This window comes from Nothoprocta perdicaria, unplaced genomic scaffold (genome assembly GCF_003342845.1).
Source record: "Nothoprocta perdicaria isolate Ctin4 unplaced genomic scaffold, notPer1 scaffold_92, whole genome shotgun sequence".
Taxonomy (NCBI): Eukaryota; Metazoa; Chordata; class Aves; order Tinamiformes; family Tinamidae; genus Nothoprocta; species Nothoprocta perdicaria.
In genome coordinates, this window is record NW_020456221.1 from 946,532 (window position 1) to 974,085 (window position 27,554).

The 27,554-nt window shown below is 40.9% G+C and overlaps 1 long non-coding RNA gene across 1 annotated transcript in view; it reads left to right on the forward strand.

The window, feature by feature from the left end:
- Positions 1–20,604, forward strand: part of LOC112958907 — an 84,650-nt gene extending 64,046 nt beyond the window's left edge. Inside the window, exon 2 of the long non-coding RNA XR_003251522.1 lies at positions 20,543–20,604. This is a non-coding gene — a long non-coding RNA (uncharacterized LOC112958907). The remainder of the gene's footprint in view (positions 1–20,542) is intronic.
- Positions 20,605–27,554: the final 6,950 nt, after the last annotated feature.

The window sequence follows — 27,554 nt, forward strand, 5'->3', positions numbered from 1 at the left end:
CATCAGGCCAATCTTTTTTATCTTGGGATTGTTTTCTTGAACACATATATGTGAGCACCTCATAGATAACTGAACATTACTTAGCATTTGAGAGGAAGGGGGCCCTTAATACAAAGCATAAAGAAGGTGGTATTGTAGGGGAATATATTCAAAGACAGGTGTACAGGGATTTGCTATGTACCTTAATAAGGGCTGTCAATAAGAAAATGTAGGCTGATATTTACTGTCAGATAACTTTCAGTCTTGTTTATTTTTCCTGCTTACCCACATATTACACACAAGTTCACTCTCCTTCATGGCTATCTATGTTTGTTTGGGACTTGTATGCTGAAAAAAAAAAATTTAAAAGGTAGGATGTTTTCTTTTAAACAAAGAAACAAACAGTAAATCCTTGGCTTTTGGTCCAATGGTCTGAAGCCAAATTCACTGCAAGTATATTACTCCATATGGTTCAGATTAACTTGAGAGCCCACACATAAGGAAAAGCAATGTCCCTTAAAAATGTCCCTAGTTTTTGTAGCATTAAAACCTAAACCACCCTAACTGACAGGGCCATTTCCAACAGACTATATTCTTGTGGTTTGTACCATGACTTAGCCTAACTTGAAGTCTTTGAATTTACTCTTGTCATTAAAGCCTGGATAAATAAGCCACTCACTGAATCACAGAATGGTTAAGGTTGGAAGGAACCTCTAGAGATCATCAGCATGGCATCCACATGGGTTTTGAAGAACTTCCAGAGAAGGAGACTCCATAACATCCCTGTGCACCTTGTTCCAGGACTCTGTGACCCTTAGAACTCTTACACAGAAGAAGTTCTTCCTCACATGGAGATGGAATTTCCTGTGTTGCAGCTTGCACCCATTACCTCTTGTCCTGTTACTGGCCACCAGTGAGAAGAGCTTGGCCCCTTCCTCCCTACACTCCCCCTACATGAACTTATACATGTTAATCATATCCCCTCTCAGCCTTCTCTTCTCCAAGCTAAACAGGTCCAACTCAGTCTCTCCTCGTACGAGAGATGTTCCATTCCCTTAATCATCTTTGTCGCTCTCCGCTGGACCCTGTCTAAAAGCTCCTCATCCCTCTTTTCCTGGGGAGCCCAGAACTGCCCCCAATACTCCAGGTGCGGCCTCCCAGAGCTGAGCAGAGGGGCAGGATCCCCTCCTTCCACCTGCTGCCAACATCCTCCTGATGCAGCCAGGATCCCATTGGCCTTCTTGGCCACGAGGGCACTGCTGCCTCATGGTCAACTTGTCGTCAACCAGGACTCCCAGGTCCCTCTCCGTGGAGCTGCTCTCCAGCAGGTCAACCCCTAATCTGTACTGGTGCCTGGGGTTATTCCTCCCCAGGTGCAGGACCCTGCACTTGTCCTTATTGAACCTCAGGAGGTTCCTCTCTGCCCAACTCTCCAGCCTGTCCAGGTCCCTCTGGATGGCAGCACAGCCCTCCGGAGTGTCGGCCACTCCACCCAGCTTGAGATCATCCACAAACTTGCTCAGGGTGCCCTCTGTGCCCTCGTCCAGGTCATTGATGACCAGGCTGAACAGCACCAGGCCCAGTACTGGGCCCTGGGGGACACCACTGGCCACAGGCCTCCAACTGGACTCGGCCCCATTTATCACCACCCTCTGAGCTCTGCCATCCAGCCAGTTCTCAATCCACATCACTGTGCACTCGTCCAGACCGCTCTCTCGGAGCTTCTGTATGAGGATATTATGGGAGACGGTGTCGAAAGCCTTGCTGAAGTCAAAGTAGACAACATCCATGGCTTTCCCCTCGTCCAGCCGGCCAGTCACCCCATCATAGAAGGCTGTAAGGTTCATCAAACATGACTTGCCCTTGGTGAATCTATGCTAACTACTCCTGATCACCTCCTTCTTCACATGCCTCGAGATGATCTCTAGGATGAGCTACTCCATCACCTTTCCAGGGATGGAGGTGAGGCTGACCAGCCTGTAGTTGCACGGCTCCTCCCTCTTGCCCTTTCTGAAGACTGGGATGATGTTGGCTTCTTCCAGTCCTCTGGCACTTCCCCTGCTCTCCATGACCTCTCAAAAGTAATGGAGAGTGACTGAGCAATTAACCCCATCTGTTCCTTCAGAACTTTTGGGTGCATCCCATGGGGGCCCATAGATTTGTGGGTGACCAGTTTGTCTAAGTGATGACCAGTTTTCTTAAGCGGCAAAAGACATCTCTAGGTCTTTCAGGTATCTCTTTCAGCAAATGAGAGTTGCACCAAACTTACACGTCAGGCATGTTCTAGGAGTTGTTGTGCTTCTGGAGTCTCTCTGCTCACCACTGCCAGAACACTGCCAGCCTGCAATATACTGGCAATAGGTCCCTAATGCAGTTGAGGTCTTGTGCTATCCCAAACAGTACAAAACTGCTAATCAAAACCACAAATTTACACCACAAATTTAAACAGGAATGGTGATCTTGCCCTAACTTCAGCAGGCATTACAGACAGCCGAAATGGCTGTTCCGTCTGTTGAGAGTATAGTTTTGTGATCTTTACCATTTAAATGCTTTGATCCAAGAAGCAGAGATAATGAGATTATAAAGATCTCAAGATCCATATGAGTTCCAAATTTCTAGTTTTTACCTGGTTGTAAGAGATTGGCTCTTTGTGTCAATTAATCTATGACATGTTGTCAATATCCAGTTCCCGATCTTCAAATTAGCCATAAATTGAATTGTGCTTGTATACACACCAGGCACCTCAGCATACACTAGTCCCTAGCTGCACTTGCTCAGGAGGGCAGCTCCTATCCACTGTATTGCCTCTAGAGTAAGCTGTGTGGCCAGCTAGTTGCAGAAAAGGTTAGGCACAGGAGCTATTTTAAATTATTATAGCTGTCAGTGAAATATAGAGGACAGATCTTCACAATGCCTAGTTTTACTTTGCTGCAACCTGTGAGACTGCGGGCTACAAAGTTCAGGTTGTTCCATACTGTTATAATATCTCATAACCTATTGAATGATTTAACCAGCAAAATCAGGAAAAATAAATATGAGCTTCCCTCTGAATTTTTTCATTGGGGTAACAATATAGACAGAAACAAGAGCTTTACTAATCCTTCTACGGTATCACAATAATATGTAGCTGAGGCAATATTTTAGATATTAGGCCTGATTTTACAATGTGTGGAAGAGGAAGTGGCACAAAGCATATAATAAATTCTTTTCCATAACTGTAAAATACATAGATCATTAAAAGAAGATACTATATTAAAGCCAATTAGGTAAATATAAACTGTAAGACTTGGGTGCCTTGCCTCTTACGCCAGCTGTATTTTAAAAGACACTTTTTAAAAAAAAAAAAAAAAAAGAAGAAGAAGAAGTTGATCAGGTAATTTAAAAACAGATGGGCTCATAGATTACAACAGAAGCAATCATAATCCAAGATACTAATAAGTATCAGTTTAATTAGTCTTCAGTCTCATAAAACCCTACTAAACTGTGCAAGATGGCTATTCCCTTGAGTGTCTTGGGGAATTGCCCATGAAAGCCAAGACTCTTTCTCCTAGAAGTCAGAAGTAAAACAGCAATTGAGATTTTTTAGCTTTAGGTCAGTCTTTGGCTTGGGTTTCTTGTTTGTAACTTTGCATATTTAGTTTCTCCATTTAACCAGGCACCCTTTTAAACTGAGCTCATTAGATGACAAAATTGATTGATCATTTAAATCTTTTTTTGCACACGATATGTTCTGAGTCAAATTGTTTTCTTTTAATTAGGCAAGTGGTAGGTATACTAGCCAGATTCTGACTAAATGTTAACTTAGGTTAATTATACAGTGTATCAGTCCTGAATCTCTCAGCGAATTGGGTAATATTCATTTGCTTAACCTCTGCCCTGTGCAGAGACATATGACGTTCCTACGCAGTAGCAAATGCATTGCATCTTCATCATTTTTGACAGGCTATTTTCTCCACTGAGAACCATCTCAGGCCACAGAAAACATCTGTCCACTGAAGAATATTCTGTAAGCAAATGTGTCTGCCTGGTAATTTCTGGCCTTTGTTGCTACAGACCGTTCTGTTCTGCAAGAAAATTTCTTTCTCTATAATTTTCTTTGTGAAATTAAACCTATTCTTTTGCCCCATAGAAATGAATCTGTGAAAGCCAATAGTTTTAGTTTTCTTCTTCAAGTAATCTCTTCCCCATCCATTTATACTCCTTAAATGCTCCTTAAATAGTGATAGGAATTATGTTAAGCTACACTACTTTTTGTCCTGTATATCACTCCTTCAGATAAGAGCAAGGAATCTGCTGAAAAAGTTGGCCAAAATTTTGCGTATTCTTGACACAGAAGCTGGAAGTTGCATACATCTAGAGGTCTAGCGGCCTTTACCCCTCCTTTTCCTCATGAATATCACTTCCTCTACTAGAATGAATTAACCCTGGGAACAAATAGAGCTGTGTGTCCACTGCCATCCACCACAGACCTGGTTATTTCCTGAGGACATTAAGATGCATAGAACTTCAGGTCTCCAACTCTGCCCAAATATAATCATTTTTTCCAAATCCTTTAATTCTCAAGTCATTAGAAGCTGCTTTCAAAGATGTTGTGTACTTGAAACTGTCAATGGTGTTGCCAAGTACTAGGGATGCTTTCAGCAATTTAAATCTGAATACCACAGGGATAGGTGTGAATTCACTCTTTCCTTGCATATTTAGGCTGTTTTAGCTTTTCTCATCCATATATGCTTTAAACAGGTTTGTGGAAGCGGAAAACCAGAGCCAGTGAAGAGCTTCCTCTTTTCTAATGAATACACAGTTTAGGAATCAGTTGCCCAGTTTGTATTAAAGAGTGATGTAATTTTGCATCTAGATAAAGACATATATGTACTAACTGGTCCTGATCTTTCTGTGTTCTACACTGAGTGCAAAGAAATGAACTCAATTCTAAATGTAAATATGAAGCACTTCTTTTTTTTTAATGGTGGCTGATATTTATATATACTAGCTTATACGGAAGCAAACAGAGAGTTTAATTAAAAAGGAACTGAGACGGGTTGAACTTGCCACCTTGGAAGCAAGCAGCAGTGCCACTGTCCAGTTGGCTGTCTGTCCCCAAGGGAGTTTATGTATATGAGAGTTCACTAGTTGCACTTGTATTCCTTGAGTATTATAGAAACCTGGAGAGAATACTACATTAAAAATCACTCTAAAAATCAAATACAGGTATTATTCAGTTCAAACAAAGCCTATTCTCCAATTTATACAACAATCTAAGTGCACAGAAAATTTAATGAAGGTTAGATTTTCAGTAGTAACATGATCTTTTGCCTGAACCAAATATACTAGAATATTTCAAGGACCAAATACTAGTACTACTGAAAATGTTAGCTCTTGATTTCAGTGGGATCAAGATTTGGCCTCTGATGCCACATTTTGGTAAATTATTTATTGTTTGGCTGTTTTGAAAAGTCTCCCAGCAGAAAGTTACTCTAAATACTTTATTCAGTACTGCAGAGCCATTTTTCACTCTATGCTGTACTGACTTTACTTGCTGCCGTTGTGAAATAGAGGTATTATTCAGCAGAAGAACTTTATAGAAAATTATGGAGAGAAGTTAATTAAAAGTCAGCTGTAAATGCTGAGTTCAAACAAAGCTGACTCCTTCTTAGCCGTATGAGTAAACAAAAGGTAATAAAACTGAAGTTAATCTACTGTTTTATTTCATCAAAATAAATGATCTGCACATCATCTGTGTGCTTTCTCAATACTTAATCTATAAATATATGCAGAAAGATGGCACTAATAAAATGATTTGGGGATATGAGAGTGATGGGTCTGTGCAAAACAGTCAAGAGAGTAATATTTAAGAATTTGCTGTTAAAGTTCACATCTGAATATGAATTATGCTTGAGTTATCAGACACTGCTTAGAGCATAGAAAAAGCTCTGGATTTATCCTGTCTTCTTGTTTATATGACTTCTGTGAGATTATCAAGATTTCCTTTGGGAATAGTGTTGCTAGAGAATTTTTTGTTTGTTTGTTTGTTTTTCCATTGTGGACATGTGATAGAAAGCAGCTCCACGGAGAGGGACCTGGGAGTCCTGGTGGACACCAAGTTACCCATGAGGCAGCAGTGCCCTCGTGGCCAAGAAGGCCAATGGGCTCCTGGCTGCATCAAGAGGATGTTGCCAGCAGGTCAAGGGAGGTGATTCTGCCCCTCTACTCAGCTCTGGTGAGGCCGCACCTGGAGTACTGGGGGCAGTTCTGGGCAGCCCAGTATAGGAGGGACGTGGAGCTTCTSGAGAGGGTCCAGAGAAGGGCAACCAGGATGAATAAGGGAATGGAACATCTCTCGTATGAAGAGAGGCTGAGTGAGCTGGGCCTGTTTTCTCTGGAGGAGAGAAGGTTGAGAGGGGATCTGATTAATATGCATAAGTTCAGGAAGGGAGAATGCAGGGAGGAAGGGGACAGGCTGTTCTCACTGGTTGCCAGCGACAGGACAAGGGGTAATGGCCACAAGCTGGAGCACAGGAAGTTTCGTCTCCAGGTGAGGAGGAACTTCTTTACTGTGAGGGTGACAGAGCCCTGGAACAGGCTGCCCAGGGAGGTTGTGAAGTCTCCTTCTCTGGAGGTCTTCAAAACCTGCCTGGATGCCGCCCTGTGCCACATGCTGTAGGTGTGCCTGCTTGAGCAGGAAGGTTGGACTAGATGATCTCTAGAGGTCCCTTCCAACCTTAAATATTCTGTGATTCTATGATTCACCCTCGTTAGTTTTTGCATGAAAGCATAAGGATTTATACTCCTAATATCAACTGCATTGACATGCATCTCTACTCTAGACCCGTGTCCTTTGGTCACATCCCATTTGTATGGGAGTCGTTAGCATATATGTCTGAGAACCTCTCTTCTTTTTTCCCTTATCTGGTTTGACCTCTGCATGCTGATTTCTGGGCACAGAGGTGAATTCAGCCAATGGTTCAAGGCAAAATTACTATAATAAAGAAATTCTGTGAGTATTCTTAACATCCAGAAATAGAGAGTAGAGTCTGGCTTTTAAACAGTTATCTGTGACTTTCCTCCCAGCCAACAAATTAAAAGACAAAAAAATCTACTAAACATAATCTACTTGGTAAAAGTTAAAGATGCTGTGAATGGCCACAACAATGCTGTTTTTGGACTACAAAGCCATGCCATCTAGTTAGCAATGTGCCATATACACCCTCAAGTATGATCTTGCCTGGACAGCATTCACAAAACTCCATATTTAAGTTACATCAGTCATAATCATAATTAAACAGATGTAATTTAAAGTTCTGTGTAGACTGGTGATTACTTAGCTCAAGCAATTATTTCATGGTATTCCCATGTGTTTAGCCAGGGAATTTGTCTTTCTCAGATGGATCCTCCAAAGCCACAACCCATGAGAAGTCAAACAGTCCACTTCGTGCAAAGTGAGGGCCAGTGAGTCAAAAAACTAATAGTATCATCCCCTGAAAATTCCTTGAGGGAAAGAGTGATAGGATGCTGCTGTTATTTTGCAGTTTTATTCCAGCTATTCTGGGAGGACATTTGTCCTAAAAGTCATCCATGTCTGCTCATTTTTTGATTGAGCAAGCTTAAGAAGATTGCTGGTGTATATGACAGCACTCCGGGCAATGATACTTAGATAAAAGGGTGGAGGAACTCAGAAGCAAACTCTAGGCACCAGAACAAAGTGTGGTAGTTGCCCTGCTTTTCAGTGCAGCAGCGACAGCTCAGCAAGATTACTCATGCTTTCTTACTTATGTATGCCAAGAAATGAGGCCAGTGAGGTTAGGCCTTGATGCAATAGGAAAGGAGACAGAGAACTGACATTAGTTTGGTTTCGGTGGCTTTGATAGCCCGTACCACTGCAACAACTCTACTGGAAGAGGTTTGGGCACCTGGGGCATTTTCACTGCCAGTTACTATGAGGCAGATTTTGTCTGCCCAAGCCTTCTCCTCTCACTCATTGAAAATCCCCCTATCCTATCAATATGCTGCTGGAATATTTTGGTCAGGCTGGCTAGGGCAGTGCCATTTCTTGGAACTGAGATAATGGCAACTGCTCTTATTTTGACTTATGTTTTGGTATAGCAACATTGCTGCTGGCAGTACTAGGACAGTCAGCATAATTACTGCTTTCTCCCACTCTTCTGTACAGTATTCAGATGTAGGATAGAAGAGCACAGACAGATACTTGGTATGTTAAGTGTATATATAGATACTTCCTGATATGCAGCTTTGACAATATTGTAGTTCAAAAGGGGGACTTAAATCCCATCAGCAGAAGTTTTTTTGTTTTTTTTTTTTAAATATTGTTTGTAATGGCAATATTTACTTAAAGTATTAATTCTTGAACTTATATATATATGTATAACCTTTGCTGCTTTTACGTAGGAGTATGCTGTAAGGTTTGCTCTTCAGAGTAACTATTCCTCAGTCTCAGGACTGCAAAAACTAGCCTGTAAGCAACATCAGGCTATTTATGGCTCCACTCTCCATTTTCTGCTGTTAGTTTTCTTCTGTACCTCTATCTTTCACTGGAATGGTCCTGGAGAATTTGTAGAAGTTTACAGCTTTTAGATAAGGAAAAACACATCAAGGGAGAAAAATACTGTGTCACTTGACTCTCAGAAGAGTGTGTTTCTGTTGCTAAATCTTAGTACATGTACCACTTATGAACATATACTTTTGAAGGAAAAAATGTAAAATAAAAATCAGAGGATTTAAAGCAAAGGAGCTACAATTAGCCAAGGAAGACATCCTGTAAAATGCTACATATAACCTTTCAAGGCATCCTTTTGCAGTCAGGTACCTCAGGTACCACTGACAGGAAGCAAGAGAGAGAGCACCACAGGAAACATGTATCTTAATGATCCTTACAGAGACCCTTTGAACAACAGTTCTAGCATTTGTGCAAGGTTACCTCATAATTTTTAATGTGGCCCAAATGACTGAGGGGGAAAGGATAGCAGCAGCATGCACAAAGCCTCCTGGTTAGCTGTAATCCTGACATTAATTGTACATGTTTATGCAGGAGGTCAGTCACTTCTGTAGCAGAGAGAAGCTAAATATCAGCCTAGCCAAGCATAACAATTGCACCCCGAACACTTGGCAGTAGATGGACTTTACCATTCGATAAAACAGTTTACTCTCCCTCGCTCACTAGGAATAGCCAATGGCTAAGTGACGCTATATCTCACAGGAGCATAATCTATGGAAATGTATGTAGCTCTCCATGAATACTAAACAAATTCATTATGATCAGCAGTATTTCCAATGAATCGGTAATGATGGAACCTTTAAATTAAATTGTCTGTCTCAATTTTTCAATGTAATCAAGTTCATCAGCACATTCCTTCTTTTCCTCTTATTTAAGGCATCAAAACCATGATCTCACCAAAATCCAAAAGCACTTTTGAGCTGTTCAGCCCAAGAATTAAACAGAGAGGAAAAAGAAAAAGGAATCTTCACATTATGGAGCACAGAATTCTGCATTGTCAAAAATGCAGTGAAAAACATGGGGATTAAGAAATATAAAATGAAATGCCCATGCTAGAGAAATTGCAAGGGGTCGATTTCCTATTCTCTATTCTACAAAGGTATTGCAATGTCTAAGAGGGATAAGATACCCGCTGGCATTTGGATCAGTGAAGAGGATTTCTGAAAAACACTTGATATGAGGCTTAAGCCAGCCTCTTGCTAACATGATGAACATCAAAACCCTGTGGGGGTAGGGCAATATATACATGTTTTTTTCCTGTCCCTCAGACTTTTAGTAGAATTCTCTCAGTGGTCCCATCAGTAGACTCTTTGGACTAGCACTGAAAGAGAAGTATTTCCAAGGTTGTTAGCCAAGTGGATATTTTATTGTATTTTTGCGGGGGAGGGTGGGAGATGGGCTTAGGGTGAACTACCTGCCAGCACAGCAGGTTTCCAGCTAGGACCTGACATCTTTCATTTCTTTAACACTAGCATTGAGTCATTAGGGAAGCTACAGCTGGTCTTTGTAACAGCTCTCCCTTTTCTGTAGGACAACTTGGCCTCCTGCACAGCTCTGGCTGTTGCTGACCTCATTGCTTGTGAGCAATGTGGTCCTCCAGCTGCACTGTTTGCTCTTAGGCTGCTCAAAATCTGTATACAGCCGCCAGCAGGATAAGACAACTCATTTTGCATGTCTAACAGCTCTAGATTTATAGCCTCATCTTTTTGCGTCACTCCCAGTAGACTACTGGAACAGGTCACTCCCAAGACCATTGATATTCTCTGGTATAAGGAATGCATATGCGAAAACCACAGGCTTTATTGGCTTATGTCTTTTCTAAACAGTATAGCCAGCAGGAATGTGTGTTTCCAAGCCATAAGTTCTTCTGTACCTGGTAAAATTATTGAAAAGGGATCTTTACTGTCAGTAAGTGATTTCATTTATCAGTTTAATTGCCTCAGCAAATTTATATGATTTCAATATTTACCTGAGCGAACACATTCTCTGGTTCTTTATTCCTTCCTTGGAAATTAATTTAGGAATCCTGTACACAGTCTGCCTTTACTATCTGCAGCAGTGCATACAAATAGATTAAAATGTAGCATCTAACTTCAGTATATCTGAGTTAAGATTAATTAAATAGTATGTGCACAGTCAAGGAATCAGAGGAACTTAGTGCTGTTGTTTACGACAATTGGTGTCGATCACAAACAGTTCTAATTGGGTACAAATATATTGCAGGACTCACATATATCCAGTAGGTCAAAATTCATGCACTTCATTGCAATTCAGCATTTGAAACAGGAGCTCTGTGACTACTCTCCCCACATTAGATTTTTCATCCACAAGTAGACAGAAGTGAGTTTTTTTTCAGTGAATGTGTACAAAAAGCTCATTTACCTTAGATTCCTTATGACCTTTCTTCGGTGTGTGCCTAACATACAAAAACATAAACATGGCCAAGTCAAATCCCTGTAAAAATGCACAAGAGTCTTTCAAGATTCCTTTTCTTGGCAATACTCATTTAGTTGCCTTGCAGACATGAAAGTATCTTCCTTTTCCCATAGGTCTATTTTCACCATACATGAGAGGACAAAATTTATCACATCACATCATCCTAGCAGCCTATGTGATGCAGGCTATGTCTCTCGTTGCTGGCGGTCAGCATCAGATGCTCCAGGGAAAGTTTTAGGCCCCTGGAGAATAAACTGGCCCTTGATCTCTGCTAATAGAGATTGACTAAAATCTTGAGTACCAAAGATAATGTCCCTCTCAAAATCTCATAGTCGCTTTGAAGTGAGCAACTGCTGCCTCAATAATTCAGCCTTTCTTCAAAGTGGATCAGTAGAAAATCCTGAAAAAATGGCCTAATTTTATGCTACAGGAAGACATTGTGCTAATTGTACAAACAAAAGGTTTCTGATATGCCTGCCATATCGCCGTGGCCAACACCTGCTCTTGCTGAAGTTTGCCACATACTCATCAGACACTGCCTCGCTGTCTTTGATTTGTCTTAGTCGGTTTGCAGCTCCATGGCAGAACTAATAGGATAAAAAGTGTTGCATGCATTGGGTGACCTTTATCTTTCCCTGTAGTAAACACGTATTTACAGGGAGTTAGATAACACAGCAATGGAGCAGGAACATGGCACTGCAAATATAAGAAGCTTCATGAAGTTTTTTCACACTTGCCATTGCCCTGAGAAACACTCTTTCGGCACAGTTAGACGCTTGTTCATCAACTTTTCACTGATGAGGGTGTATCTTCATTTTTACAGGCTTCTTCAGTTTGGGCAGATGTATGTTTTTGGCAGCACTGCCATCCTCTATTGAAGTCTCTAAACATGTGGCAGTGTTGCATTTTCTACGCTGTCGGCGCCTGACTCTACAAATAAGCCTGGATTTGTATTGCTGGCAGAGAGAATCTTGTTTTGATCATATAAGGAGAGCAAAGCAAATCCTAACAGACTTAGCAGTTTCTATTAGCATTTATTAAAAGTCTGGTCAATAGCAATTTCTCGTCAGATATCAATAAGCATGTGGTTTAGTCCCCAACAAAGCTGTTCATCTTTTTGCAAAATTGTTAATTAGTGTATCACAGATTTGAAAGCACTTAGTGACGTTGTTTACAGTGCTATACTGTTAATATCTACTATATCTGGTATCTACTGTGGTGCCATGGTGCACTTGACATGGCCCAAATATAATGGATGATGCAGAATGTGTTTGACAAGGCTTACATTACACAATGAATTTTCAGCAAATACACATGCTAATTAAAAAGAACAATCTGCATCAACCTTGTCAACCTTGTTTAAGGTTCTTTAGCATTTATCAGCTGGCAATACTCAAACAGTATTAATGAAGTGATTGTTTGTTGAACATATCTAAAGCAGAATCTTTAAGATAGGTACCTATGCATATCACTCTCAAAAAGATAAGGATGCTTAGCAGGTTCTACAAATCCTGATAGCACAACAAAATTATAATATGAACAAGGAAATAAAAATTAACTGAAATATGTGAACAATATGTGAAAGAAATCTTGAGAAAGCAGAGATGTTCGCAAAAACATCTCAAAGCAACTAAAGTACTTTCAGGATGCCACTGGTAGACCCAAGACAGTCTGTGAGTACTCCAGAGGGATTCACCAAGTAGAAGCAAGTGGACATCCCCGTGCACATCTCCCATAATTGTACAAAAGGTCCTTTGATTCTTGCCTTTCTGCTGCTCTTCTGAACCTCCTGCATTTTTTAAGGAAACCTTAGCAGCACCAAGTATTTATGAGCCCCTGTCAACAGCCCTTACTCACATTTTTCTGAGCATCTCTGAAGACAGAGGGCTTATCTGTTGTTGTATTCTTGTTAGTATTCTCTCTTTCTCTGACTGCATGTCATCTTGCAAATTAACCATAGCTTTGCCAGATTGCTGACTTCTGGTATTACTTTCTCATTTAATAACCACAATTTAGGGCTGCAAGGAAGAAACAGATAGCAAATTGCAAAATTGAGACCTTTACCAAGGTGCTGCTAGTTTTTTTTAAGTGCAAGTATCTTTGACATATATAGAACCTGTGCCAATATTATAGTTGAAAGCAAGTTGACACTTAAGGATTAGGTAAAAAGCAAAATAAAAGACTGCTAATACCTGAATGTCACATTCTCCAGTGCTTCCTTGAAATGAGTAATAGGAATGACTGGATGCAAAATCTATTTCCAGATAATGACAATTCTGTTGCCAGTGTAACAGCTAAGGTAGCACCACTGCAAATTAGCCAGTGACAGCAGACCGATGCTTGAACTGAATTCAGAACTCTTGTCCAATTCCGCTGAAAATGAAACAGTTCTGTGACATGGCAGAATCAGTAGCATCTTGATGTGCTTCTGATGATCACATATTTACGTGCATATTTGTGTTCACCCTGAGTAATAATGACGATGAAATCTCAGCATAAACTAAACAGAGGATAAACAGTGTTATTGAAATAGTTTGCTTACTTTATGTCATAAACTGATCTCAGCTAGCTCTGTAAAACTCACTGATAAAAATTGCACTTATGCAGTATGTTGCTTTTAACTTTTTGCACACCATCCCATTTAACTACTTTTTCTATCAGCAAGCTTAAACCTGCTACACAGCAATACATGCATACAGAATCTGAAAAGGTTCTTGAGTACTTCTATGGAAAATACCTACAGTTCTGCAAATCAGCCCTTCCTCATAGACTGCCAGGGGTTTATACTTGAATTAAATGTTGCACAATCTTAAATATTTATAAATATTAAATGAGAAATCACAAAGACTAAATGTGACTGAACCAGATTTTCCTTTAAGTGAACATAATTAGAGGAACATTATAAAGCAATCAAGACCTGAGTTCTTTAATACTGCATTCAAAGAAAGTTTCAAGCACATCTGAGCGAAGTCCTTTTAGGATGTCAGGACCCTACAATTAGCAGAATCATAGAATCACAGAATCATAGAATACTTAAGGTTGGAAGGGACCTCAGAGGTCATCTAGTCCAACCCTCCTGCTCACACAGGGTCACCTAGAGCATGTGGCACAGGGCTGCATCCAAGCGGGTTTGGAAGATCTCCAAAGAAGGAGACTCCACAACCTCTCTGCGCAGCCTATTCCAGGGCTCTGTCACCCTCACTGTCAAGAAATTCTTCCTTAAATTCCTGTGAAACTTGTGGTGCTTCTGTTTGTGGTCATTTCCTGTAGTTCTATCAGTGGCCACCACTGAAAAGAGGTCAGCCTTATTCTCTTCACTGCCTCCCTTTGAGGTACTTATGGACACTGATCAGGTCCCCCCTCAGCCTTCTCTTCTCCAGGCTGAACAGGCCCAGCTCCCTCAGCCTTTGCTCACAGGGCAGATGTTCCAGGCCTCTGATCATCCTCGTAGCCCTGCGCTGGACTCTCTCCAGCCAAGCCTTCAATTTATCTGTCTGTCCAAAGTAATTTTGCTATTTCAGAATAATCTAGATGCAAATTTATCTGACATTTTTCCTTTAAGAACACATGATAAAATAGAAAAGTATTGTTCTCTATCTTCCAAACTCTACATTYTTCTAGTATGCTATGGGATAGAYGGGAGTGAGCATGAACTCTCTCCAAACTCCATACACTCCAAAAAGTCACTCCCACTCAAAATAATGCAAAATCATCCCTCTTGCTCTCTGCTTACCAGGTGTGCTTTTCCTGATAACTCAGATGTCCAGCTTTGTTTACAGAATTTTCCCAACCCTATTCCCTTCTGCCTAATTTTAGCTTCATATTTTCTCAAAACTACTTATCACAGAATCATAGAATACTTAAGTTTGGAAGGGACCTCAGAGGTCATCTAGTCCAACTCCCCTGCTCACACAGGGTCACCCAGAGCACGGGGCACAGGGCTACGTCCAAGCGGATTTGGAAGATCTCCAGAGAAGGAGACTCCACAGCCTCTCTGGCCAGCCTGTGCCAGGGCTCTGTCACCCTCATTTTCAAGAAATGTTTCCTTAAGTTCCTCTGGAACTTTTGGTGCCTCAGCTTGTGGCCGTTTCCTCTAGTCCTATCGCTGGCCACCACTGAAAAGAGGCCGCCCCCTCCTCCTCACTGCCTCCCTTGAGGTATTTATGGACACTGATCAGGTCCCCCCTCAGCCTTCTCTTCTCCAGGCTGAACAGGCCCAGCTCGCTCAGCCTTTGCTCACAGGGCAGATGTTCCAGGCCTCTGATCATCCTGGTAGCCCCGCGCTGGACTCTCTCCAGCAGCTCCACATCCCTGTTGTACTGGGGAGCCCAGAACTGGACACAGTCTCCAGATGTGGCCTCACCAGGGCTGTGTATAGGGGGACGATCACCTCCCTCGACCTGCTGGAGACGCTTTTCTTAATGCACCCCAGGATCCCGTTGGCCTTCTTGGCCACCAGGGCACACTGCTGCCTCATGGTCAACTTGTCGTCCACCATGACACCCAGGTTCCTCTCTGTGGGGCTGCTCTCCAGCAGGTCAACCCCTAATATGTACTGGTGTCCGGGGTTATTCCTCCCCAAGTGCAGGACCCTGCACTTGCCCTTGTTGAACTTCATGAGGTTTCTCACCGCCAAGTCATCCAGTCTATCCAGGTCCCTCTGGATGGCAGTTTCTGGATGGAAGTTTCCAAAGATCTTGTGGGAATAGTCAAAGCTCTGAGCAGCTTCATGTAACTAGGATGCAGACCATGCTTCCGGCAGCAGGCTTGACCTGGAGAGGTCCTGCCAGCCTAGACTCTCCTGCAACACGGCATGCCCATGTCTTCAAGCAAGGCATTTTGGCTCTGAAACCAGCAATCTAGTTCCTAAACTGCTGATGGCTCATTCTCATTTCCTGGGCAGTACCATGCAGGTAACCCTCGGACCTGATGAGTGTAGATGAGAACCGTATTATCTCTCTTGAAGATATAAGGAGTCTGATAAACTTCAGTAAGACTATTTTGACTCCACCTAGTTTAGAATAATGTCCTAGTGTTTTCAGGAGATGCTGGGAAATGCCAAATGGAAAAGTCATCTCCAAATGACAGTCTACCCACAGGTAGCTTGGTAAACAAGCCACTTAAATGAAACTGCTTCCCCAGAATAAGTCATTTATGAGTAGACCTTTAATCTGAGTAGACCTTTAATCTGAGTCTACAAATATTTCCCCAGTTGCTCATTTATCAAATATGTGAGTACTTCCATAAGAAACTGATGTCTGTAAGATACTAAGCAGATGAGTAAGTACTAATAGGATCAAAAAAAAAAAAGCCAAAATACAAGGTGCTACTACAAGATACCTCTTTTGAATTGCAACGATTCAACATCTAGAGAACAGAATACATTAAAATAGAAATTATTCTTAGTTTTATTTTTTTCCACCAAAGAATAGTAGAGAGAGAAGGATCTTAATTTCAACCACATATTACAGAAATTAGGGAGGATGTTAGAAAAACTTTTTACATCCTGCCCTATATATTAATAGAGTCCCCCTTCTCTATTTTTCCAGCACACACACATTTTAATGCCAGTTGGACCATTGTAATGTAATGGAAACCACTAATGTGGCCTATTACTAAAAACTGATTACAAAATAATTTAAACTGTGGCCTGCACAGACCCCCAGCATTGCCAAAACTTTCTTTCCTTTTCTATTTCTAAATGCTGTGATTTTCTACAGTTTATATTGTGCTATTCAGTTGGTCTTGATAAATCTTATGATAACCATCAAAACATTGCTTTTGTAGCTTTTGTTTTGGCTGGTACAAATCTAAAGAAGTACAGCTGATGTCTTTCTCCAGAAATATTTTCACTGTGATGTTATAGTTTGATTTAGCTTGAGTTAATGTAAATATCCATGAACTTAAGCTTTTAGCTAATTTCTCATTAGATTAAAGTGGCCAGAGTCAATATCTAGTACATACATCAAAAGCCACAACTTTTCCAGCATCTTTTTTTTTTTTTTACATCACAGTCTTCACTACTATCCCAAGGGAAAATCCAACCTCTTGCTGAAGCCTTGCGGCTGTTGAGCAAATGGGAAACAGCCAGAGCTGACACTGGCCTAGGGAAGCCGCCGTGGGAGTACTGCATGGGCACAGGTAATCCCTGCCCTGGTTTGGAACACAGTCACCTCAGAGCAGCTAAAGTAAGAGGTACACCAGTTTACATTCCAGAAAATGTTCTTGAGAAGGAGGATTTGCTCTCCCCATCTTTATCAATTGCCCAGTCAGAAGCTCATAACACTTTGATGACACTTTGCATGAGCAAAAGCTTCCTAACGAAAGGTACTTAAAGTCCTTTTCACGGCAATAGCTTAACTCAGATCTGGGGATCTGAGGTCAACATTTGGTTAGGCTCTGTCCTTGTGCACTGTGAGCACATGTGGAGCAGCTAGCCCCAAATGCAGCTCATCTCTCTACTCGTAGTTACTGTTTGCAGTGCCAGGCCTGGGGGTGGCCTCGTGTTTCATGTTGCAGAAAATGGTAGCAAGGTGGTTCTCGGACATTTCTGCTCCTGTTTTGAACTCTTTCATGTTCAAAGATCTGATTTAAGTTAAGATTTAAGCTGTGCAGACCCTGCTATTTTGGATGGCATCACAGTAGCTTGCAATGAACAACTTAAATGTTTCTTCTTTTTCAGTTGCTATATTTGTGAGACCATGGTAATGGCCTCACCAAAAATAGAAAGAATGGAATAAAAGAGTAGAATAAAATGGAATAAAAGGGCAGCCGGTACTGCAGAAGACCAAAGCAACTTTAACATAAGGGGTTTGGTTCTGTGAGGTGATGTCTTCTAGGACGGTCTTTGTTCCTCAGATCTCACTGTCTGCAGGACTGAGCCTATGATCACCTACCATGGCTCTTCATCGTATTCAATATCATCAATATTAAGACTTGGCAATTTGTTAAAGAGTTACCCTTGTAATACTTCATTAAGATTTCATATTATTACATCAAATAGAATGAAATTTCTTCCAGGCAGAAAGTATGCACAATGTCGTGTGCAGAAAATGCTGAAGGATTTCAGTCTAACTCAATAAGAACAATATTAAGACCATTTTTCTTTATTTTGTCTGCTTTTTCCACTTAGTCTTTGATATTTTTCTCTCCGTTTTTTTGTCTGAGAACTCTGGATCCAGGTTTCATCCAGGTGATATTATTATTTGGTTTTGCATATCTGCTTTAAAATGTCTTAACAAGTCCTCCTACTTCTTCCCTCTTTTCTAAGACAGATGTTATTTTCCTCTCTGAAACTTCTTTTCAGTTAAACTCTCCTCCCTCTTTTCCCCTGCTTTCCTTTCATTATTTATTCCTCTCATGTAGAGGATTTGCTTTTGTTTGAACAGGAGATGGGAAAGGGGGAGCACCACACTGCCCATGTCTTCCAGAGCTGGGGGGAGGTCTGTGGTAGGGTAAGGAGACATGTCTGTCCTGTAAGCAGCTGTGACGTGTTCAGAAAGGAGAAAGAATCATTGGAATGACCATGCAGACATCCAGGGACCTTTTCTTTTGCACGGGAGAAGATTTTTCCTTACATGCCATGTGATCTCTGACAGAAGTTCCCATGAACTATCCCCATGCAGGCGAATTTTGCTTGCCCTCTGAAACTTCAACTTCTTCCATCAGGGGTTAGTTGGGGTAACATACAACTGCTCTATCCTTTTTCCATAATGCAGAAAAAAAGATGTTCATGCATAAACACAAAGCAATGACATAAAAAGGAGCTGCCACTCCAGCTCTGGAATTCCCGACTGCATCCTGGCCTTCACTGATGGCTCTTTGCAGGATTGTGCCGAGGGCCCAGGGTGATGGGGGTTCCTCTGCAACCCATGTCCATGTGGCAGGCGCACAGTGCTTATAACCTCGTGTTTACAACCTGGATGCTTAACTGGATAAGCCCTGCTGCTGCCTTAATTCCTTTGCCCTGCCAAAAAACAGCCTGTGTACCAAACCTTAGACTCGAGTGTTGTGCTTAAAATGTCATATTAGGCATTTCATTCAGTGCTTTTTTGCAGGTTGTAGCTACAATAAGAAGGCAGTAGAAGGCTGTGCTTGCAGAGATCAAACTTGCCATTGTTCTTGGGAGAAGAGATTGTATTTGAGTACTGAGATTTGCATAAGAATTAGCCCCCTTCCTTGAATCAACTCAGCTATTTTCAGCTCAGTGTAGCAATCTTCGATTTCTTAGTTGTAACTATGGCAATAAGATTAGATGGTATTCAGTAAAATTCATTTTACAAATTAGCATGGGAGGGTGCCCATGACTGTGATAGAAGGAGCAATGTGAAAACATTGTGGAATGAGGTTGAAATTCAATCAGAACTCAGAATATTCCTCAAAATAATGATGCTCAAATTCATCCAGCACCATCTGGTAGTTTGTGAATGATTTACAGTTTGCCACAATAAACATGATGGGATCAATGTGCCTGATGGAGGCTGTATTTCTTACTCAATCCCATTTTGAAAAGACTTTTTAACCCCAGTTTGGGTGGATGCTGAAGTCTTTGATCTGCAACTTTTATAACAGTAGCAGGCAAATCAATTTCAAGCACTTTCATTACAGAACAAATCTACCAAGCTCATTACAGTATGGGGGTGGGGGTGGGGGTGGAAAAAAGAAGAAAAAAAAGTTTTGCTCCAGGCCTCAGGCCATGTTATAATGAGGAGAAGAATGAGCACTGTGCAGAGTGCTGCCTCTCTGCCTTTCTGCTACTTGGTACAGTCCTGCTGTCAGTTTAGCAGAATGGCAGGCCTTAATTTGCACACACAAAAGATGGCTTCCTCAACTTTTCGCATCATTGTAATAAATCTTGGTTTTGATCATATTTCATTACTAACGAGTCTCCTGTTCGTACGTGGCCTTAGCTGTTGTTAATGATATATGCAGAGTGAAAATGCAATTTTACATGTGTGTTTTTCAAAAGTTTAATGAATGTCTATTATTATTAATATTATAACTACTATTATTATTTGCATTTTCCAGAAGAAACTGTTACCTAAATAAGAAAAATTTTGAAAAAAATAAGTTATTTTTGAAGTGTTTTTGAAGTATTTGATGAATTTGATTTGATTGTCTTTCATTGATATGCTGATCAAGAAAATCTCAAATTTCCAAAAGGCAAGTGAAGTCCTATTTTTCTTCTTCTAAATATAGCCTTACATAGATTTCTTTGGATATAGGTACATTATGTGATCCATCCTGCAACCCTGTACAGCAGGACTGCATGAAATTTCATTTCACAACTCTATTCAATTTCAGAAGATTCCTTTCGGTACTGCCTATGAGGCCTGGGTTAGCTGTCCACATAGAAGTGAATTGTCCTTTGGAAAAAACTTGAGGAACAAATATTTCAACTGCATGAATAGATAAAAAGGCAATTTTGCCTTTATAATAATTTCCAGCAGTCTTGGTTCACAGGCTACATAGCTGTCCCACCAAAGCACGTAGGCCAGCTCCTGAGACGGGGAGCAGCCCATCCTGGCCCTTGGCAAGGGAAGGGAAAGACACATTAGGTAGTCACAACACTCACATTTCAGTCTTCAAAGGTCACTTTCAGGTACTTCTCTCTTTCAGGGCTGACTCCTGAAGTTCTCAGCAAGGGCACCCAGCACCTTCCAGGATGAAGCCTCATTTCCTGAGTGACTGCTGTGAGTATCCCCAAAATAAATGAATGTGCTCCTGCCTTGTTTATTGGGTATTTTTTTTCCTTGTAATACCTGCCTGTGAAGAAGTTATTTAATTGCAAATCCTCATTGAAAGCCAGGAACCAGGAGCGTTACTTCAGTGGACACATAATGCATTATCCAAATTACTTGTATTTCTTTTCAGGTAGAAATACTAACTATTGGTGTGGAAATTTCCTTGCTCTCACTATTGGCTGTCTGAATAATTGCTTGCTGTTCTAAATGAAAACAAATGGATGTTGGCATATAAATAATCATAACTCATTTTCTTGCCAGCAAAACATATTCAGATTAGTGGTATATAAAGTATAGTTAAGCAGTGGCTCAATAATGATCATGCTTTTTTAAATGGTTTGTTGTGCAAGAGAGAACAAATTTTAGCAGCATAAGCAAGGGCTAGCAGTCATGGTGTTAAACCCTCATACTGTTGCAGGACAGGATTGAGCATTGTGGTCAGTGCACTGTGAATCTCTGAAATGGATCACAAATTCACTTTACGCAGGGTATGTGTTATAAACAAGGGGTATGGTGCAATAGGTCAGCAGAATCACAGCAGCACACACACAAAATGACTAAAATCTGTGTAATACCAAGTACTTGTGTAAAGTGTTGAAATGAGGTAAAACAGTGGAAAACCTGAAACGGATGGCTGCAGTTTAGCAGGTGACATGACATCAGAGCATATTTCAATTGCAAAACATGCAGGGTTCAGATATATCTGCAAGAGCTCTTCCCTTCATGGTTAGGAGGAGCCCCTGCCCATAGCACAGTTCTCTGGACAAGGAGCTGAAGCAGAATGAGAGGGGCCGAAGGCACCCAAAGCTAGGTAGCGACCTTATCAGGAGAGTAACTTCTCAAGGATCTCCTGAATATATACTGCTTTGTTCTTATGCAGTGGAGAGATTTGCTTTGGTCTATAACCCTTGAATTTCAGTCTAAACCTCCTCATTTGTTCAAGAGCCCGAAGTGCTGCTCCTGTGCACTTCTGGACCTCTGTTTCATTGGTAGCAACGTTTTACATCCATGAAACATCCTTTCTGACAGCAGTCTCCAACAAATGTCTTCTCTTAAGTTCTCCAAGCATGGAAGCCCACATTGTGTCCCTCTCACCCAGCACAGCAGATAAGTTTTTTATTTCTGCAAGCTGAGCTGTGTCATGGCGAGAGTCACCCAGCCTAGTTTATGTTGAGAGAGCAGCATATCTTTGCTATATGTTGTTCTTTTGCTTTCCTGGCTATTGTGGAGAGTGGATTGCAGGAAAAGGTTACTCTCCCCATCTTGGGAGAAGTTGTACGTTAGAAAAAGAGGAAAATCACCTTCCTTTAAAGAACTAGTCTCCAGACACTAAACTGACCAGCAAAGGTACTGCCTACCTTTTCCAAGCGGGTGGAGAGTTCCCACACCCATTGGGTACTGTCACTGCTGCCCCCTTCTCTGCTTTTAATTTGTGAATGCGTTAGCTGTGTTTCACAGTGTCTGCCTTTGATTGAGTTGTGTAAGGGGAGCCTGTGGATAAGGTTTACTCTCCTGTTGTCCTCCCCATAGTGAGAACAATGTAGAAAATGAGTCATTACTTAGCTGACAATGAAGGAGATAGAAGCGACTGATATTTATCTCTGATTGGGAAGGCATTGCTATAGTTCTTTTTACCTGAGCAACTCAAAACCTTTTCTTTAATCTGAGAGAAAGGAAGCTCTGCAGTTTCACTCAGTGAAGGATATTTTTAGAGCCACTGAATACTGTAGGATCAGAATTTCCACCTGTCTTTGAAATGTGCTGGAGCCTTGCTGTTCTTGTAGACTAGATTTCCTTGTCTCATTATAGCCAGTCTATCCTTCTTATGCAGTTTTCACGTAATAAAAGAAATATGTGTTTAGAGAGGATGCCAGTGTGGGTGGTGCAAACAATTCCTAACTTTTGTGCAAGGAGCCACTGTTTAACTCCTCCAAAGGGAAACTGAGAGGACTATAAGGCCGTACGTGTTTGTACCTGCAGTACAGTCATGAGTGAAATGAAATACCAAAATGATCATCAGCAAAAAGATTCCCTATAGCATTTTTGGATTTGTAAGGAACTGAAATGCCAGATACGGAGAATGGTAAATAAGTGTAGAAGAGAAAAGGAAGTAATTCTGCAAAGTATTTTGGGGTACACTTTCTATATAAATACTTTCAAGGGTTTTAATTAAAGTACAAGGTGAATTACTCAGAGTCCATTATTGTATGGATCACCCAGTGTCAGTATACAGCATCACTGCAGGTTTCTTGGTGTACAGTGGAATATTTGCTTGAAACAACCAGGTCCATTATCTTTTTGATACAGCTTATACGAAAAAATCAGCTACCTTTATCACCAAAATACATGCTCATTGTGTTATACACCCATGGAGGCACAGTGGCTAGCAGGCACGGGGCACTGGCAGTTATTTTCCAGTACTTGGGAATGAGAAGCAGGACATACACTGAGGCCAGCACTGTAAAGCCCTCATCCATCACAGGTCAATGCAGCTATTCCTGCAGAGTGCCCATACAGTTGCAGCTCCCTGTTGTGGGAATATACATGTGTTGCAGCATGCGCAGCTCCCACAAGAGATGCGGTAGGTTAATGTGGTATCTCCACGTTTAGTCTTTGCTTGTTCTTTCTGGACTGCTACTTTTTGCTGTCGAGTGGTCCTGCTGTGCCCTTTCCTGATTTAAATCATGTTACCCCCAGCTAGCAGTCTCCTGCCTGTTTGCTTGCCAAATCAACAGGAAGGCTGACACTTAATTTACAGGTATCTGCATTTGCTGACTTGTCCTATTAAGCACGTTGACTGACTGTTTTACTAATTGCAAGCGTAAGAAAGTGAGAGAGACAGCAAGAAGAGCGAGCGAGTGAGCACAAACTGACAAAATCCACTCCCTGATTATCTCAAAACTTGGTAACTTGGTATCTCTGATATTCCTGCTTGAGAGTTTGATAGAAATTGGCTGGCAGGTTCAGAGTTGCTAGTGGGGAGGCGGCGGACACCAGGCAAGCAAGTAGGCAGTGATGACAGCGGCCGTGTTTCCTTGGAGAAACCAGCAGGGAACAAAACAACCTCAGTAAAAAGTAGCCATGGAGACTTTGACGCGACAAACCCTTGCCCTTTGTGTGCTGCTTCAGAAATGCAATCCATCACTGCTCATAAGGTCCACGTGCCACCTATGTCCTGTGTAAGCCGTATGGGATAATTGGGAGGAACTTAGGATGGAGGGTTTTTTATCAGTTCTGCTCCCTGCTAGGAGGAATATTTTGATCTACCTGGGCTTCATGTGGTACCAGGCTGAACATGCAACATATCCCTCAGTGAAAGTAGGAGCAAACTGCAGACTGGAAGATAAGTTTTCAAAGAGTTTGATGACATTCTGTTGGGCACTTTTCCTTTTTTTTTTTTTTTTTTTTTTTTTTTTTTTTTTTTTTTTTTTTTTTTTTTTTTTTTTTTTTTTTTTTGCTAATTGACACAGTTTTGCTTATTGATGGGATTGGTGGAACAATATTCCTTACTGGATTATGCCTGATCTACCTGGTAATGGGCATTAGGATGCTAGAGAAGGAGAATATTTTCTCAAAGAGACAGTCAGCTCCAAGATGCCAGCCAGCCTAGAAAATTAGTTCTTGCAGCACCTTTATGTTGGCTTCTGCGCTCTGCTGAAGGAGACAGATAGTGTATTTTATTATAGGAGTTCTGACAGAGAAGTGTCATGCTGATTTTAAATATTACAGTTTAGACATCATCCAAACGGACTGTATTTTGTTTTGGGTGAATAAAATATAATGATAGCAGAAGTGAAAGACAAAAATTTAAGACTTAAAAGAATATTTTTGAGCCAAAGTGTTCCTATTTGAGTCACTTTTGTTATCTTGATTTATTGAATGACTTCTCTCATTTGAAATCTCTAATGACATTAAAAATTCACAGACATATTCATAAATCAGTTAAATTCTGCAGAGAAAGAATTTGTTTTCTTTTGTTTGGGAACACTCTGTGGAGGAATTTTCTCTAGGCGGCCTCCCTGGGAGGTCTTCAGAGCACATCCCATTTTTACCAGCAAATATCTTGACGAGGCCTTGTGATCCATGGTCCATTAGAACAATAAGCTACTTGAGGGAGATGCCTCAGTTGGGCACAGCTCATCCTAATTTTTCCCTCTCAGGAAAATGCCAGCTAAGCTCCAGCCTCAGAGACAACAAAGGAGAAAAGATGATTGATTAGAGAGGATGTGGAGATACTGCAGAAAACATCAAGCCGTTTAGACAGATCGGCCAGTATCAGTAGCTGACTGTACGTTTAGCTATTTTCATTTACAACAAAAAGATTTCAGCTGCAGAGATGGTCACAGTGTAAATCAACACAGTTGTCATTTCAGTGAAATTAAGTCATGTCTGCATGACATTTGGCTACTGGAAGTGAAACTTTCATGGCACAACTCTGGTTAGTTCTTGCCTCACTTTTTGTTGAAAGCATGTACATAATGCTGCTGTTAAAATGAGCAGAGATGTTGCATTCTTGATGTTGAGCGCAGATTTGGACACATTTTATGCAGGTATAAATGACTATGCATATTGTGTGGTAAAGGAGAATTGAGCTAACTCCCTCTATAGTTATTCACAGAAATGACTGTTTTTATCCATTGCTTTTGAGAAAGTGATTGATGCATGAAATTGTAAGGAGAAATAGTTTGCTATCTAAGTCTTTTTTTTTAACCCCTCCTCATTCATGGCTCTGAAGAATTTCTGATCCAGTTTGGCAAAGATTCATAATTTTTCCTTTTTATGGTAGGAACTCTTTTCCTTGGGTTTTTTTCTGTCTTTCTTTCTTATAACATGCAATGTCATCAGCTCTCCTTAGAGAGTCCCATCTTCCTATCAGAGATTATAGGCTAACTTAAATCCAATTTCTGATTTTTTTTTTCTGTAAAAAAATTCTCTACTATAAATTTCCTTCCAAATGGTAACAGAAAGCACATTTTTGATGACTTTCCATGAAGTATGTGTGTAGCATTTGGCAGCCACATCTGTTTCTCTTCTTGTATTCACACAGTCATTGCAGGTAACATACCATAATGTCAACAGCAACATTTCTTTCCTCTGTTTTGTTTTCATATTTTGGGCCAACCTCCCATACATCCATCTCTTATCAGATCCAGCTGATTTAGTTTTCTGAGGACAAATGAAAAACAACTAATGAACTTCCTGTCCCATTGGTTATAAACAGCATCCAATAACAATCCTTAATATCCACTCTCAGATTTGCTTCCTCTATGATGACATGAAAGATTTCTCTGGAAGTGGCTTTGCCTTATCTCAGATTTTGAGCCATTTGTCATTGACAGCTATGGCTTCTTTAATCAGCCAACCCTAATAGACATTGGCACTGTTACAAGCATTAGGTATATACCTCCCATCCTAAAGTGGTTGACTTAGCATTCTCCAATTAGGCAGAAAGCGGGACAATTTCTTTAATGAAAGAAAGACTATGCAAAAGATTTTGAACCCACATTGGGGGGGAAAAAAAAGTTATTTATCCATTAGAAGGAGAGAATTTTCCTGACCTTGAATACCACTGTGGGATGATAGGGGGGAAGTTGCATTCATATTGTTTATCTGAATAGACCTCAAGGAACATCTTTACAAATCTCACAGTTTTATTTATGTTAAGATAGCCTTGGCCAAGATCAGGGACCGTTTGTGCTGGATTTTCTAAAAATATATGCAAGTGCCTGCTTGGCAGAGATTACTACCTAAGTAAGCAGTGCAGGGCAAGTGTGGGAAGAAGGACACATTATGGTTATTGCTCAGGCTTTACATCTGAGGGACTGAAAGCTCGGGCAGTCTGTGCTGGGTCTTCGTGTCACGAGGATCACACTGGCAGCAGAGTGCCCTGCCAGGCAAGCAGGCTGGTTCCCTGTCTTGGTGACCAGGACCCCTTCCCATGAAGGGTAATGCCAGGAGGCTGCAAATCTTACCATTGAGATAAGGAAGGCAATGCTTCAGATAGTGCAAACCTCCGTGTACCCATTTATGTATTTTCTTGCTTTATTGGGACCTCAGAAAGAGCAGAAAAAAATAAAAAAGGAATTAACAAGGAAATGCCCCTGGCCTGTAGATGCTGCCCACATCAGCACCACTGCTTCCTCCTTCTAACTCATCTGGCTGGGATCCCACTACAAGGGAAGGGAGGATTAGCAGGTGAAAGTCCTGCTGCACCAGCTATATGTGCAGTAGGGCTTATACCTTTAGTTTTTCTACAACTTCTTTTCCTTTAAACTTATTTTTTCTCAGTTAGTTCATTTCTAGTTACCCTAGATAAATGATCGTCTTTGAATGAGGAGAGATTTGGCAGGGGGGAAGCACAGCCAAATCATTGTTTTTACAAAGATAAGACTTAATATATTTCTGGACTAAGGTACAAAGAACTATTGTGTCTTTCTTCAGTGTGCAGTATTCCTATTTTTGGTGAGCAAGACTTTCTCTATGCTTTGAACTTCCTTTCATATTACCCACTGCTTTTGCCTTCTTGTTTTTAAAATATTTCCAGGTCAGTTCTCCAAGATTTTTCAACTTATAACAGTTTCTCTCAGTCCTGGTAGGTAGATTCCTAATTTTCACCTACTTAGCTCACTTGCTATTGCGGGCATTAAAGAACAAATTTTATTCTTTCATAAAATTGTCTTGTGAAATGGGATCAGGTGTATAGAGCATGTGTTTGTGTATATGTGCGTATCCAATATAGATACTAAGAAAATGTACTCTGTTGCCGACTCTGTCGACACAGAACTTAATCACATATCGTTGTTACAGCATATTATTATTTCTAAGAGACACAGGCAGATATGACCTTTATTATTCAAATTTCTACTTAATATATTTTAACATTACTG